We start from the raw sequence: 17,826 nt of genomic DNA on the forward strand, positions 1-17,826 counted from the left end.
GTCGTATGCCGATTGAATACAATAAACGGATGTTGCTATCAGATTCGGTCGTAATAGCAAACATAGTAGTTTCTTGTTCAGTTGTTCATGGCTGTACACAGTTATACGAGATGGTGTAAAGATATGAAGATAAAGAAGTTAGATGATTGTAATTTGGTCTCTCTCTCTGCCTTCCTTTTTACTTTACCTCCTTTCATATTCTCTTTCTTCATCTTAGTTTCCACCCTCTCCTAATATTTGATTCATAGTGCAACAGAGAGGTTTTTCCTCCTGTTACACCTTTCAAACCTTTTACTGTCAATTTCCTTTTCAGCGCTAAATGATCTCATAGGTCCCAATACTTGGCCTTTGGCCTAAATTCAATATTCAACTCAACTCTCTCACTGCCTGATTGCATGCTGCTGCCTGCGCTAGCTACGCACGAGATATAGAAAGACTTATTTTCAAAATGTAGTTGTACGGATATTAATTGCTAACCCCATTGTAAAGTCAAATTATCGTAAGATGAATTACAGTAGCTTGAATACGGACTGTATTCACGATCATGTCTTGAAGAATTTTCTTGAGTTTGCTAATGATGTTCATCAAGATTGTCATTGGGAACAGAGTTGGTCATGTTTCTTTCTTGCCCAATTTCTTTTAAAACTTCTAATCTCTTTAAGGGTCATTCTTCGGAGGTCGCTTCGGAGTCTTCTCTCGCTCATTCTGTTTTCTTTGCCATTAACACAGCAGAGCAAGGAGTTGTCATCGTTTCAATCCTGAAATTTGGGGGTTTCGACAACTCCTTCTTTCTCTCTTCGGGGTTGAGGGAAGTAATTTTGGCGGGGCTGTCTTCTTAGCACCTTCCACGGGTCCTGTAGTTCTCAGGCTGCTGGTCTGGAAGCTTCACAGGGAGTTGCAGAGTCTTCCTCAACTCCGTATACTCATCCTTTACTGGATTTGAGATGTAATGTGTCCTCCGTGGTTCTTGCAGGGGCTATGGCTGTTGCGATTCGTCTGCGCCATCATTGACTTTATAAGTACTGGTTGTGTCCTCAGCCCCTCCTTTCTATAGGGTAGCTGGTAATCTTCCTTCTTTGGTTCCCATTTTTATACTTTCGGGGCTTGAGACGTAACGTGCCTACCGCTGTTATTGCAGGGGGCTATGGCTGTCGGCAGTTCGTCTGCACCATATTTAGTACCGTTTGTACCCTCAGCCCCCTTTCGTTAGGGTAGCTGGTGATTTCCTTCTGCGGCTCCCATTGGTTCCACAGTTCTTAACTGTCATTAAAGGCACTTTTATGTGCCGCACAAGTTGGTTCTCCACCTGCACAATGTCAGCATTGGGTGCTTCGGTGGTTACTCCGATTGTGGCTTCTTCCTTTTTCTCTCCTTCTGCTTCTTTTTCAATCTTTTCCTGCAGTTTTTTCTGTTCCTCCTTCAAGGGGTTCAATGTGGGGTTCGGCCTTGGTTCTAGGGCTTCCAGGAGTACTTCTTTCCCTCACTTGATCAATGTAGCCTCAACTCCGGACTCCCGTCCTGGTTTAGTATTGGTGTAACCAACGTTTGTTGGATCTCGTTTTGCGGTCTCTCTGCTCTTAGGGGGCGCTGCGTAGTCAGCCAGGTGTTATGTCATAGTCACTGGCTGGTGTGGGGTTTTGTTGTTGAGTGAGACTGGCTCAATATCATGTCATCATCTTTGGTTGGTACACGTTTGGCACAACAGAGTGTGGTTGACTCATAGGGCTGGGTGTTCATCGCCAAGGTATGTTTGGCACAGGTGTTACGTTATTGTCACTTGGTAGTGCAGGTATGTGCTGTCGAGTGAGACTAGCTCAGGGTTATTTCATAGTCTTTAGTAGGTACACGACTTGTGGAACTGGGGATGGTTGGCTCTTGGGGGGGGGTTGGCAGTCGGCCAGGTGTTAATCATCCTGTCCGGGGGGTGCGGGATTGCGTAGTCGAGTACGACTAGCTCAGGAGTCAGGAGTTTATCATCATCTTATTGGTATATAGTTGTGCAGCCAGATTGATTGGTTCAGATATGATGGGATCACGAATGCCAGGTGTTGGTATCGAGCAGCCAGGTGTAGTAAGTTCCAGGTTCTTGGGTGCTGCTCTTGTGGGTGTTCGGCCTTTCTCCTTTTCCTGTACTGGTGTGGTCGGACAGGACTCACAGAGGATACCCTTTGAAGAGAGAATCGGGTGCTAGTTATGTTTTTTTTTTTGTTTCTCCAGCAAAAGAAAGCGAGTATAAACGGGTGGTGGACTTTGTCCAGTCTCTCTTTCGACAGTCCAGGCTCTGGAGGAACCTCAGGTAATTCAAGCGATATTTGATACTTTGTATTTAACTAAACCAGTAGTCTCGCAAACATCAAGTAAGCTGATCTGGTTTCGGCCGAGTCTGGCAGCTTTTGGGGAAGACGACTCTAGGCTAGCATCACTTATGGGGCCGAGTAGACCGGATTCAACCTTGCTTCCTAATTGGAAGTGTTCTGTATGAGGTAGCGGGTAAACCATCTGCCGGTGTCCGAGTTCTACTTTACGAATCTGTTGAGGCTCTTCTCTCCTGGGTTCCTTTGTTGATTTGTGTGGTAAGGGTTACAGATCGTGAGGCTTGTATTTGGAAGACACCTTTCACAGCCAGTTGGAGGCCTTGTCCCACTCTTATGTGGATGTTGTGAGAGTTGATGGGTGTTTCTCCAATCCTGACTGTTTGACAACCTCAACACTTCAGTTTCGATGGGGTTCGCATACCAGACTAACATTTCGGCTGGCTGTACTTCATTCTTGTCAAGGAGAGGAGGGACTTCTTGTTAAATCATAAGTCTCCTCACTATTCGGACATCCATAAGAAGGTTCTGTTGAAGGTGCCTCTTGTGCTCAGCACCAGTCTTTTAATAAACAAGATGTCTCCTTGAGGGTCAATTTCGGGTCGTCGTCATCATAAGTAGAGTTGCAGCAGCATCGTTGGATGATTGTATAGCAGGTGACGGATCACATATGCTACTGTGTCCAGTTCGAGCTCTCAAATTTTATTTGTTATGTACTGAGGAACTTTTACCTCATCCAAGAATCTTATTTGGTTTCCCTTAGGTGTCCATCTCGTTCCACTTCCAAAGTGCAATTAGTTTCTTCTTGCGAGGGGTTATTAGTCAAGTGTTGGTTGGTTCTTCATTGCTTTCGGAGCCATTGAGTTGTGCTTCGTGTCCAAGGACACAAAGTATTGCGGATGGCTACCCTTTGGCTTTCTGGAGGAATTTTTCGGTGTCGGCGATCTTGGAGGCAGTTATTTGAGAGTCGGTGTGTGTTTTCATAACGCTCTACCTTAGGGATTTTTAGTTCTTCAGAGAAAGGTTACTCACTGGGTCCTGTCATTGCAGTCAACTCGGTTTTATAATTAGCTTGGTATTGTTAGGATGTTAGAAGTTTAGGTAGTCAGTGATGGTCTAAATGAACTCGAGAGTTTCTGTTGGTCAAGCGTAGCCTGAGTGTATTGTTCCCTTAAGTCCTTGATGTCAGGCAGATCTCGATGGTCACGTTGGAATAAAATCTACTTCTTCAGCACAGTCATCTGCGTCAGAGAGTAGTAGAGAAGGTGAAGGTCCTGCACTTTCAACTTCTCCTCCATACACGAGAGGCTTATTAGCCACATGGGAGGTAACTCATTTGACTAGATTTGACCTGCAGCGTTGGTAACGTTGACAGTTAAAATGACCTACTTAGTGGGTAAATCTATGGGGATATAGTTCGGGCTGGTCAGTGACCAGGGCTAATTCAGGTGTTCAGGTAAGTATTACAATATTAGTTTTATTATGAAAACTTCATGTCTAGTCATACATACTGCTGGCATGGCCGCCTGTTATGCAGCTTCTGAGTCTGATGCTGGCGTGAATTGGATTATGTTGGTGAGTGGTGTTGGTCTGTGCCTGTTCATCCTTTCTTTCTGCTTGCTGTAACTCCACATTAAGGGGAAAAGTTGATTAACGTCAGCAATTCTTTGCTTATTGAGGCTTCATGGAGTAATTTAGCAGCTAAGAGTGATTCTTTGGTTTTATCCTCTTTGAAGTACTAAGTCTGTGTGTAAGACTGTTTCATGTGTCACCAAGCTTGTTGTTAGGTGAGTATTTCTGGGAGACACTGCTTAGATGAGCACTCGATTTCATTTAGGGCCTAGTAATTGTTCGCATTCCAGATCAATCCTCTGTTCTTTGCTACATTCTGCTTTGGTTGCATCCAAGGAGAACTAATCAGATTGTAATAAATTCAGTAGTTTACTTGCTTCATTATGCTGTTCATTGCCAAAACATTCTGTGCTGAGCTGTTTACCTATGCTGCTCTCTTGGGAGCCATTCGTCACAGCTCTGTTCTTGTGCAAGTTGCTCTCCTTTTGTACTGCTCTACCTTGCTCCACTCATGTTCGTGCAGCTGTTTCTCACCATCTGTGCTCTCAGCGCTCTTCATCCATGTGCCGCTCACCTTGGCACCACTCCCCCTTACCATGTTCCCCATCTTTAAATAGCTTTCCAATGTCAGCTACTTAGCCTTTGTGGAAACGCCCTTGGGAGTCTTTGAATTCTTCATAGGAATCTGTATCTGTGGTGCATGAGGATCAGTTGTAGTTCAGACTTTGCTTGACCCTGTAGCTGCAACCCAGTCTGTATAGTAGTAGTGCTCAGTATTCATGTATTTTGTAGAGTGTTTGTTCCTTATCAAAACATTACGTATTATTGATCCTGCTTTATTAGATTAGCAGTGTCTTCTGTACTGTCACCAATTTAGGATATTCAGTACAGGATTGCTTTCTTCTGTGAGACACGATGTGCCTGGCCTGTGACTCTTGGTCTGTTGAACTGTTTGCTTTGACGTATTCTGTCTACTACTCTTTTGTGTTCCATTACTACCGCCTCAGGATCTGCTTTGGTGTTGGTCTCTGTTGCAGAGGACTCGGATTCAGACCCTGATGTAGATGTATGGAGTTGTTAGAAGGGGAGACTACTGCTAGTGAGGCTTGTAAGTTAAGAGCTAGATTTTTACTAACCCTCTTACGCCGAAGCCCTAAAAACCAAAACGTCTCCCGTATGCCGAGGCGGGTTTGGAGTGAGCGCGGAAGCGGAAAAAATAATTCTTTCAAAAAATCACAGCCCGCTTAGTTTACAAGATTAAGAGTTCATTTTTGGCTCCATTTTTTTGTCATTGCCTGAAGTTTAGTATGCAACCACCAGAAATGAAAAAAGATATCATTATCATATATAAATAATGCGATATCTGGTAGCAACAAAAAAAAAAAAATTTGTAATTGTATTCAAATCGAGCTGTGCAAAAAACGGTTAAAGCTAACGAGTTACTTTTTTATCGTTATATTGTACACTAAATTGCAATCATTTTGATATATAACACATTGTAAAACGATCAAAGCAACACAGAAAAAATATTATCACAAAATGATGCATGAATTTGTAACGTGCGGATGCAAAAAAATGTTTTTTTCAAAAATTCACCATAAATCTAAATATTGTTCTAGAGACTTCCATTTTATTTCAAAATGAAGACAAATGATTGAATATTATGGTACTGTAAGAGTTTTAGCTTAGGATTGCCGTTTTCGACCATTTCGGATGAGTTAAAGTTGACCGAATGTCGAAATTTTTATATATATATTTTTGTAATGCAAATATTGCAAAAATGAGAAAAGCTACAACCTTCAAATATTTTTGTTTGTATTCTTCATGAATTTGCGCACATTTTCATATATGAAACTCTATAAAACGCCTATTATGAAAAGGAGCAAATATTAGGAGAATGCGACGTACGCATTTCGGAGAGCCGCGAATCGGCGCGCGGAGGGAAAGAAAGATTTTTTTTTAAATTCACCATAAATCTAGATATTGTGCTAGACACTTCGAATTTGTTTCAAAATGAAGATAAATGACTGTATATTACTAGATTGTAAGAGTTTTAGTTTAAAATTGCGTGTTTCGACTATTTCGGTAGAGTCAAAGTTGACCGAACGTAGTTTTTTTTCTATTTATCGTGATTTATATGCAAATATTTCGAAAAAGAGAAAAGCTACAACCTTCAATCACTTATTGTTGTATTCTACATGAAGTCGCGCTTTTAAATGGTGCAAACATTTCGACAATCGCAAGAAAAAATTTCTGATTTTTTTTGGAAGAGTTACCGTGCGGACGTAAGGAATTTTTTTTTTTTCATAAATTCACCATAAATCGAAATATTGTGCTAGAGACTTCCAATTTGTTGCAAAATGAAGGTAAATGATTGAATATTACTAGAATATAAGAGTTTTAGCTTACAATTGCGTTTTTCGACCATTTTGGTAGAGTCAAAGTTGACCGAAGGTTGAAATTTTGGCACTTATCGTTATTTATATGAAAATATTTCAAAACTGATCAAAGCTACAACCATGGGTTGTTTTTAGTTGTATTGTGCATGAAATTGCGCACATTTCCATATATAAAACTTTATGTAACGGCAAATTTAAAATGGTGCAAACATTAGGACAATCGCACGAAAAAAATTTATCGGAAGAGTTACCGCGCGGACGTAAGGAAAAAGGTTTTTCATAAATTCACCATAAATCGAAATATTGTGCTAGAGACGTCCAATTTGTTGCAAAATGAAGGTAAATGATTGAATATTACTAGAATATAAGAGTATTAGCTTACAATTTCGTTTTTCGACCATTTCGGTAGAGTCAAAGTTGACCGAAGGTTGAAATTTTGGCACTTAACGTTATTTATATGAAAATATTTCAAAAATGATAAAAGCTACAATCATGAGTATTTTTTAGTTGTATTCTACATGAAATTACGCACATTTTCATATATAATACTTCATGTAACGGATAATTTAAAATGGTACAAAAGTTAAGTCAAAGTGACGAAATAATTTTTGAGATGTGTCACTGATACTTTTTAGTGCGATAAAAAGAAATTCGCGCTTGCTCGGCTGCGTAACGATTGTAAACAAAACAACGCCTTGATCCGTGAACTCCCAGCATCCCCCAAGGCGCGGGATTCAAAAGTTTTCGGCTGGTAGGCCTATAAGTATTTTTCTGCGAATTTAAGAAAAAACTTTTTTGAGTCGACGTATAATACGTCCAATCGGGATACGGGAGACATTTTGACTCGACGTTTAATATGTCCAATTGGCGTAAGAGGGCTAATAACAAAATTTCAAACCTTGTACGACAATACTCTATTTAGAAAACAACTCCTGCAGATTAAACAGTCAGATATCATGACAGTGCTATTTCCATTTGTTAACTAACCTAACCAATCCGTTAACTTAATTCTAAGAAAAACACCTATAGAAATCAGAATATATTACTCCATTTTTTTTGCTTCAACCTTTATTTAGATTTTAAAGGACATAAAAAACAATACAATAAAGTACAGTCAAGTCTTTCTGAACCAGAACGTCTTAATATAATAATACATACACATTCACACAAATCATAATGTTACCACTTAACCTCGGACTTATATATTTATATTCTTATCCTATAATTAATCTTTATTATAAAAAGTTTCTTTTCAAATATAGTTATACTTTTTCACAACGCTTTATTTTACACAAACCACTTATGATATCTAGAACTTAGAAAAGCTTTCTTCAGTATTATCACGAGCAGTATCACTGCAATCATATTAATCTTGGTAAAACTCGTAAAGTTTAAAATAGTATTCTCTGTCGCCAGTAAATATTGTCCTGTAAGTACACAAATATCAAATATTAAACTATAACAAGACTTGCAATAAAAAATATATAAATATATACGTAATAAAATCACACATTTACTCAATACATAAATAATACCATTACAATGAAGAGCTTACTTCTGTGTCGGAATTACTATAAGAAAGAATTTATCAACCTAAAAACTGAAAAAAATAAGATTGAAGATACAATCCCCAAAATTAGAACTGCAATGTATAAATACAGGAAATGAACGCTAGCAGTGCAGAAAAATTACATTTACAGGAAGTAGTAAATAGAAAAAATCAAGAAAGAACCTCTAAAAATGAGAGAAATGGCCCTTCAAATTGAAAATTTGATACATAAATGTAAATGGCATAGAAGATATGCCAGATATCAAGCCATTCATCAGTTCCAAGGCAACCAAATCCCACTGTGCATATAACATTAATTTCTCTTAAATACACATACATCCACCTGCAAAATATTGTGATTTCCTTGAGGTAGTTGAGGAAGAAGTTTTTAGGTTATACACATTCTCCAGTATGGCCACAGTTTCATGTAAAATAAACGTGAGCATACTCTCCATCAGGGTCTAAGACCACGAAAAGCAGAGGTGAGCTTTTCTAAAAATTCTCAGATTGAAGGAAATTATTAAAAGTAAAATGAAATTAAAAATGTTCTTATGATATACCTAGCTAAGAAAAACGTGGGATTTCATTGTGTTTTGATGTGGTTTAAATGAGAATAGAAAAGTACAGGAAAAAATAATGATGAACATTACCTAATAATCATTTTATATGGTCCATATTTTTTTTTAGATAAACTGCTAATTCTTTATTCATTATATGCTGAAACAAACTTGCTTTCTTTCTAGAAGTTAGCCTCTGTCGAGAGTACTAAATCATTATTACTAGGAATGAGTCTCTCACTGGAAACGATTGAGTCATAGTCTGTCACTCCATTCACAGCATCGTGAGCACCTGCTGCATTCCTCCACACATTTGCTTGCAGCCAGACTAAAACATACGTGGTAGCTTTGTCAGTTGGGGATCTTGTTGCAAGCTTGAAGGGAGTGGATCAAGTTTAAAATGCACAACATGTCTGTGCTAAAAAACACACAATAGGACAGTGACATCGACATTGATGAAATGCTTTATATAGATGTAAACACAGACACACGCGCAGGCATACAAGTACAGTACTCCCCCACTTTTACGCGCAATTAGGTTCCAGAACCTGCCGTGGAAATGCAAAAATCCTCTCTAAAACGCCTTATAACTAGATTATAACTGCCAAATACCCAGTACCCCATAAGCTAAAACTAAAATGCTTATAACTGTTTATTTTAACTCGCTGCTTCATTTGATAGTTCAAACAAAAATATACCTTAAATTATCATTCTAAAACAATTTAATATAATTGCTAACAAAACTGCACCCCTAACCATCATCCCAAAACATCTTAAGACATCTTATATTAGTAGGCTACCCTTTCACAACTGTTACTCTTAAGTGTATACATTCCCTAAAACGCTTATAACAATGATTTACTCATTTTGAAGTATTAAGATTAATATAAACAGCGAAATATCTATAAAATATTTAATTCAAATTAAATAAATCTGTCTTACAAAAGTTTGACAACTAATCAAGTTACCCCTGTACATAAGGCATTTTTCAAATTATCAAAAATTCAATTTTTTGTATAATATCACTGTTTATTCACTAACTACTGTATATTTTCATATTGTGTATGAAAATATACAGTAGTAAAAGCTGAATTACTACTGAATTACAGCCAAAATCTTCCTGTGCGCTCACACAGTTGCCGAGTTTCACGACATCCGCCAAATGATTGCGATAATTAGCTGTTGCACGTAGTTATCACAGTCGAGCCACAACAACTGTCAAAAGTCTCCATATCATGCTGACATACCAGAGAGCTCATTTGATGTACACTCGACAAGAAAAGTGAAGATACAGTTTTCATTAGCTTTCGTTCATCGAATTTACTCTAGAATATGAAAATACACTGCAAATTATATCATATAAGTTGAAACTGCAAAACAAACCCGTTCAGTTACTTATAAACACGATACATGTCCGAACTAATTGGAATTTCTCAGATGGATTCGTTCATAGAGATCTGGTAGATAGAATGTGAATTTCTGATTGTAGTACTATGTATCACGACGACAATATTTACTCGTTTTCCTTCATGAACGGGGATATTATTGCATCATTGTAAGTGGTGAATGCAATTATTTTAGTTTCTACAAACTCATGTTTGTATTCCAAAGCGATTAAAGTTAGCTGACGTCAATGGCAGTCAATATTGCGACGGCTAAGGTAGGTTGAGTAAATCTAGCTGCATCTGCAAGAGCATTTTCTATGATGTGAGGAGCCCTAGAACTTCGAGCAGGAAAGCGAAAGTCACTGGATACTGGCTTACGTAACGTATTTCACCCTTTGATTACTTTGACGTTGACATGGATCGAATGCTATTTGCTGTCTACAAAGCTACTGTCTTTAAACATAAATCTTTATCAAGATTAAAGTAGCATGTCAGCTCAAAGATTTTCTGGCTCTATGCTCCCATTACAAAGCAGTTCGTATCCTACAGCCCTACAAGACCGCATTTCTTTGCCTCCAGGCTGAAAGATCTCCCAACATCAGCATTTTTAGCACGATATAAAACTTAAATTGCCTGTGCAATACATATTGAGTTATTTGTGGTAATAAATATTTTTACTTAACACAGCTTTTTCCGTGAATGATTTGTGGATGAAACCCCATTTTCAAAACTACAGACTAAATCAAGAGAGCAAGAATGACCGCAGCCTGTGTCTAAAATTTTCCATGTCTTTTTACAATCTTTGAATGTTACGGCAACTGTCGAATGAAATCAAGATTAGGGTATGAATTTCTTAGAGAATTAACATGAATATTATGATCCTTAGAATTTTATCTACCTAAGTGCAGCACGATCTTGGCAGTCATATCACCCTGTTTCCCAAGGTGATATGACTGTCAAAGAAAATATAATGAAATTAAGTAGTTATAGATAGGCCTAAGCTTTCACGTAAGCAGATTTTGCTCTCTCTCTCTTCACTTTTAAAACACATTTGAAAAAATATTATCACTCAATCTCTCAAAGTAAATATAATGAATTAAGTATCTCTGTAGAAAAGCCTATGCTTGCGCGCTCTCTCTCTCTTCCTCGCTTCAAGGTTTTTTTCCCCATCTCTCTCTTTCTCTCTCTCTCCGCCTTTGAAACATTTGAGAAAAATATTATCACTTAATCTCTCAAAGTAAATATAACGAATTAAGTATCTCTATAGATAGGCCTATTCTTACGCTCTCTCTCTCTCTCTTCACAGTTTCTTTCCCCATCTCTCTCTCTTTCTGCACTTTTGAAACATTTGAAAAGGTATTATTACTTAATTTCTCAAATTAAATATAATGAATTAAATATCTCTATTGATAGGCCTATTCTTGCGCGCTCTCTCTCTATCGTCATATTATTTCATTCTTCACGAAAGCCTACGGACGTAAAATCCCAGGTTTCAACCCTGAACCCCCCCCATTTCCTTCAAAAACTTCTGATGACGTCATGAAGGTCTACAGGTGACGATTACAGATTTCAAACCCGACCCCGATGACATCACAAAACTGTACGACGTAAAATCCCAAGGTTTCAACCTTCACCCTGAATTCCCTCCACTAGCCCCCAATGACATCTTAAAACTTGAAATCGCAGGTTCCAAATGTCACCGAATTCACTCCCGAACGCAAATTTTTAAGTCAAAAGGGTAAACTGAAAGTTAACTTAACAAAACCCATTTCAGTCCTAATCATTTATGATATGTGTATATAGATACATAATATTCCATACATAAAGAGGTTAAATGGAAAATCAGATTGGATACGGAATTGTTATTATTTTTTGTAACACAAGTCATACAGAAATACACGGGGAATGGTATACATGAATTAATATTACATACAGTCATACAAGAATACACTGGAAAAGGTGTACAAAAGAATACAAAGACATGATATACATTCGTTTTACAAAAATAATACATCACCGAGAGACATTGCTATTATATATAACACACACATCCTCCCCAGTTTCCCGATCTTGTGTGAAAGATAATTCATCTAATACACCTAAGCTTTTAAATCTTGATAACAAGTTCTTCATATATAAATCTTCCACACATCTTTCTTCTAGCAGGGATAAATTCTTTTTCATGATGACCACTTAAGTGATTTTACCATTTTTTTTTTCATTTCATCACTGAAGGTAGATAATACTGGTAAATATTGATTCAACCATGTCATGTTAACTCGTCCATTTTGTCCGATACCGGTGGGGAAGATAACATGTTTGATGTATTCATACGATGATTTAAATAATTCTTCCTTCAATTTCTTCACTGAAGAAAGAAAGTGGTTGAACCTCATCTGCTTGGTATCCCTGCTCAAATGGTCAGCATGGTCCTCATCTTTGGAATATGCTACACTCTTTTGCGAGTGTTCATTATCTTCAACAGGGACACCGATGCCATATTGGGTTAATAAAGAAGCTATGGTGGGGGGATGTACTTCATCGTCATATTCCCAAGAGGTAATATTTTTGGGCCTTTTCACAATGGCAGACCCTTCAACACCGCGATTGCTAAGACAGGCGTATGTTGCATTAGATCAAGAATACTGAAAGCCTGCAATCTCAGCCTATAGATAACTTCGAATGACGTCTTCAACTACACCATAATTCCTGCATGTGACACAATTAGTGGCCACTATTAAACAAGTGTTTCTCTTCCTGAACTATTTTCGGACAAGTTCCCAAAAACTAACTTGCACGAAGAGGTTGACGAAGCCATGGTGAGAGTGTGCATCTTAATATTCAAGAGTTAATGAGCCACCGAATCCCACAATCGAGCTTCCCCGCCCCCCTGACACACAATTACTACTGATTAACCCTTAAACGCCGACTGGACGTATTTTACGTCGACATTTTTTGTCTCTCGGGTGCCGACTGGACGTATTTTACGTCAACATACAAAAGTTTTTAAAAAAATTCACGGAAAAATACTTTTAGGCCTACCAGCCAAAAACTCTTGAATCACGCGCCTTGGGGGATGCTGGGAGTTCACGGATCAAGGTGTTGTTTTGTTTACAATCGTTACGCAGGCGCGCAAGCGTGAATTTCTTTCTTGCCGCACTAAAAAGTATCTGTGACACATCTCGGAAATTATTTCATCACTTTGACATAATTTTTGTACCATTTTAAATTAGCCGTTACATGGAGTATTATATATGAAAATGTGCGCATTTTTATGAAGAATACAACAAAAAATACTCATGATTGTAGCTTTTATCAGTTTTGAGATATTTTCATATAAATAACGATAAGTGCCAAAATTTCAACCTTCGGTCAACTTTGACTCTATCGAAATGGTTGAAAAATGCAATTGTAAGCTAAAACTCTAATATTTTAGTAATATTCAATCATTTAACTTAATTTCGCAACTAATTGGAAGTCTCTAGCACAATATTTCGATTTATGGTGAATTTATGAAAAAACATTTTCCTTACGTCCGCGCGGTAACTCTTCCGAAAAAATCATACATGCGATTGTGGTAATGTTTGCACCATTTTAAATTAGCCGTTACATAAAGTTTTATATATGAAAATGTGCGCAATTTCATGCACAATACAACTAAAAACAACCCATGGTTGTAGCTTTTATCAATTTTGAAATATTTTCATATTAAAAATGATTAGTGACAAATTTTCAACCTTCGGTCAACTTTGACTCTACCGAAATGGTCGAAAAACGCAATTGTAAGCTAAACCGCTTAAATTCTAGTAATATGCAAGCATTTACCTTCAGTTTGCAACAAATTGGACGTCTCTAGCACAATATTTCGATTTATGGTGAATTTATGAAAAAAATAACATTTTCTTTATGTCCGCGCGGTAACTCTTCCGAAAAAATCATACGTGCGATTGTGGTAATGTTTGCACCATTTTAAATTAGCCGTTACATAAAGTTTTATATATGAAAATGTGCGCAATTTCATGTAGAATACAACAAAAAATAATTGAAGGTTGTAGCTTTTCTCATTTTTGAAATATTTGCATATAAATCACGATAAATAGAAAAAAAACCACGTTCGGTCAACTTTGACTCTACCGAAATGGTCGAAAAACGCAATTGTAAGCTAAAACTCTTACAGTCTAGTAATATTCAGTCATTTATCTTCATCTTCAAACAAATTTGAAGTCTCTAGCACAATATTTAGATTTATGGTGAATTTAAAAAAAAATCTTTCATTCCCTCAGCACGCGGATTCTCCGCCACAAATCTCCGAAATGCGTACGTTCCATTCTCGGAATATTTGCTCCGTTTCATATTAGGCATTTCATAGAGTTTTATATATGAAAATGTGCGCAATTTCAAGTAGAATAAAACGAAAAATATTTGAAGGTTGTAGCTTTTCTTATTTCCGAAATAATTGCATATAAATAAATATATATATAAAAAATTCGACATTCGGTCAACTTTACCTAGTCAGATATGGTCGAAAACTGCATTTGTAAGCTAATATTCTTACAGTATAGTAATATCCAATCATTTTTCTTCATTTTGAAAGAAATTGGAAGTCTCTAGGACAATATTTAGATTTATGGTGAATTTTTGAAAAAATATTTGTTTACGTCCGTGCGTTACGAATTCATGCATTATTTTGTGATAATATTTTCTCTATGTTGCTTTTATCGTTTTACGATGTGTTATATACCAAAATTATCGCAATTTAGTGTACATTACAACGAAAAAAGAAGTAACTCGTTACCTTTAACTGTTTCGCGCACAGCGCGATTTGAATACAATTATATATGAAATTTCGTTTTTGCGCTATCATATATCGCATTATTTATATATGATAATGATAATTCTTTTCCTTTCTGATGGTTGCATACTAAACTTCAGTCAATGACAAAAAAAGGAGCCAAAAATGAACTCTTAATCTTGAAAACTAAGCGCGCTGTGATTTTTTGAAAAAAATATTTTTTCCACTTCCGCGCTCACTCTGAAACACCTCCGGCACACGGGAGACATTTTTTTTTTTTACCGCTTCGGCGTTTAAGGGTTAAACAAGTTGTATCATGCCACCCTCCAAGATTCCCACCTGAAGCTATGAATCACACTGAAGCCCGACCCATTTTCAAACTATCTCAACCACGTGAGTAAACAAGTTGTATCATGTTAAGGGTTAATCACACGATTAAACAAGCTGTATCATTTTTCCCACATGTTAACAAGGTACCCACACACCCGCCATTTTCTTTTTCGCATGTCCCACCATCTTCCCACCACTACCACTACCGCCTCTTTTCACTCCATTACGACATGCTTCTTTTCTTTTTGAATAGCTGCATTCCTTGACATCCAATCTATAACCCCTGCCATCTCAATTAAGTAGTGATAATTGGAAATATTATCAACGTTGGTTGTTTTACTCCCTTGAAATACTCGAGTGATATCTAAAATATTATAACCTGCGAGTGAATGAGCTAAATCCCCTTCTTCGTTCCATTCAATAGAGCTAGAATTTTGTAAGTGTTTAGCAAAAGCTGTAACATACGACTTTTGAGGCTCTTTAAATAATATTGGAATAATACCTGTTAAATCAGGATTGCCTCTTTTGCGACTAATGTCCCCTTTAACTGTTTTCAACATAATCGGAGCATTTACCTCCTCCTCCCCAGCTACTTCAGCCACCTCGCCCACACACTTTATAGGAGAATGAGGCCCCTCGAGTGATTTAGCTGCCGGGGGAAATTTTGCATTCATTCTAACATTAAGAGGTATGTGCATGTCACTAACGGTTGTATCCAACTTACCATTACCCTCAAGGTTAGTATAATTATTATCAATATTATCACAAACCTCCTTTCTATTCATTAAGCTCTTGTATGTAACGGCGGGGATAACGTAAAATTCCTTAATTTTTCGTCAATTAATTAAAAAGACTCCCTATCAAACTCTCAGCTAAAGGTAGTAACACCAATAAAAAAGCGCCATCTTTACGGCTTTTCAATATACTTTTCTTCTTAGCTACAGACGTTTTCAAGGACACAAGATGAATTTCATGCCTACACTTTCTTGAGTGTTTAATAAATTTCTTATCTTGAATTAGATTACTGGAAAGAAAATTTCTTAAAATTTCCGATATGGTAGCCATAAAACCACCGTTTAATATTGGAATGACTTTACTTCTCTTGCTGGGTGATAAACATGCAATGAATAAAATAAAGTTTTTATTTTTATGTATTAAAGGCTGTTTACAGTTCATATCTGTACAATTTGAGATTCATCGACCCTTGAATTGAACTGACTCGGGTTACCTTTCCAATTAACGTAATATTGAGTGTTATTATTTTTCTTCCTGTTTCTCAGAATAGTGATATCATATGTTTCTGGTAGAATTGTGGGAATTAATTCTTCACGGTAGAATAGTCCCTTTATTTCTTCATCGGCTAAATCTTCCAAGAAGTATATGACAAACTTTTGCAATGTATCCACTTTTCAGATTTTAAAAATTTCCAGAGTATTTTGAATAGTATATCCCCTTCTAAAAACTGCGTTCCGATGCTCATCCGCTACACGTACAGCGTTTCCAACATTCAAGATTGAACTGGTGGGTGGATTAACGAAAACAGCATTTTTATACTCGAGAATTGACGTTCAATGTCCTCTCGAGCGGTTAGGGCGTGAACTTGTTGAGGGGTGCGTTCCTTTCCCAAACTTCTGACACTATGAGTCATTAATGATGCTCCCCTTTATCACAAATATAACTGCATTCCTTAACATCCAATCTTTAACCCCTGCCGTTTTCACATACGGTTAATACCCATTTCACACCTCGATATCTGAACCATAGCATCAACAGCTAAGAGCGCGATTTATGGGTGTATGCCGCCCTACGGTGACTTATTCACACCATACATACATACCCGGTTTATAAACAGTAGCAGAGATTTGCAAACCCTATTCACATATGATTAATACCCTTAGACTGTGTGTTATAAATACAGCCAACTGAAGGATATCGTCATTAGTCCATTCTCAATCGTTATACGTGCACCATCTCTTTTCTCTTGGCTGGAATGTTAAACGTCCTCCGTCACTATCCAGTAAGTATCATCTAAGTCACTTTCGTTTTCTTTAACATGTAGCGAATATTAAATGGTAAAAAGCAATAAGATTCATCTGTATATCAAATAAGTGTTCATATAAAAAATAATGCCCCAGTTGGAAGAAGAATATGTTACACAGTCATTATTTCTCGCTGTCAGATATGGGAAATAGCACAAGTAGTGAATTATCCGCCGATGAAGTAGTACCCACCCAGGTCAGGAAACATTACTACTATGGCGTCAGGGCCCCCGACTCAATTATTAGGAAGGTTAAAACGGGTCAAGACCGTGAAGAGGATGCAACAACTCCCTTTGGGGACCCTCAACAATGCAATCCTGTACATTCTTCATCGGATATCCCTGCTTCGCCACCGCCGCCGCCCACAACTTAGAATGAACAAGTGTTACAACCCGTAACGGATGAATCACCTGGTCAAGGTATGTAAATCCGACACGATGTATATATTTAATAATAGTTCCCGAGTCCATAGAAACATGCACTTTTCCCCCGTTTTCCTGTATTATTGTTTCAAATACATTTGCAAACGTATACAAAAGTCAGTGGGTAGGGTAAATAAAATACGTGTATATTTATTCACAACGATTTATTTGCCACATAAAAGACAGTGTACAAATTTGCATAAATTCAATACATTAATCATCGTGAGACTGCCTCATAACGCATCCCAATATAATGTCTACAGGTATCCTTATGATAACTCGAATATTTCGAAACGCGTTTAAGAGAAAACGACGAAGACGTCCTAGTTTACCGCTTCCGTTCACAAGGGATCGATTCTCAAATGTCATCCTGAAATAAGTACAAATGTGATATGATGCGAGGTGGTGGGATATATATATATATATATTATATATATAATTATATATTATATATATTAATATAGATGTG

This window comes from Macrobrachium nipponense, chromosome 12, assembly GCF_015104395.2.
Source record: "Macrobrachium nipponense isolate FS-2020 chromosome 12, ASM1510439v2, whole genome shotgun sequence".
Taxonomy (NCBI): domain Eukaryota; kingdom Metazoa; phylum Arthropoda; class Malacostraca; order Decapoda; family Palaemonidae; genus Macrobrachium; species Macrobrachium nipponense.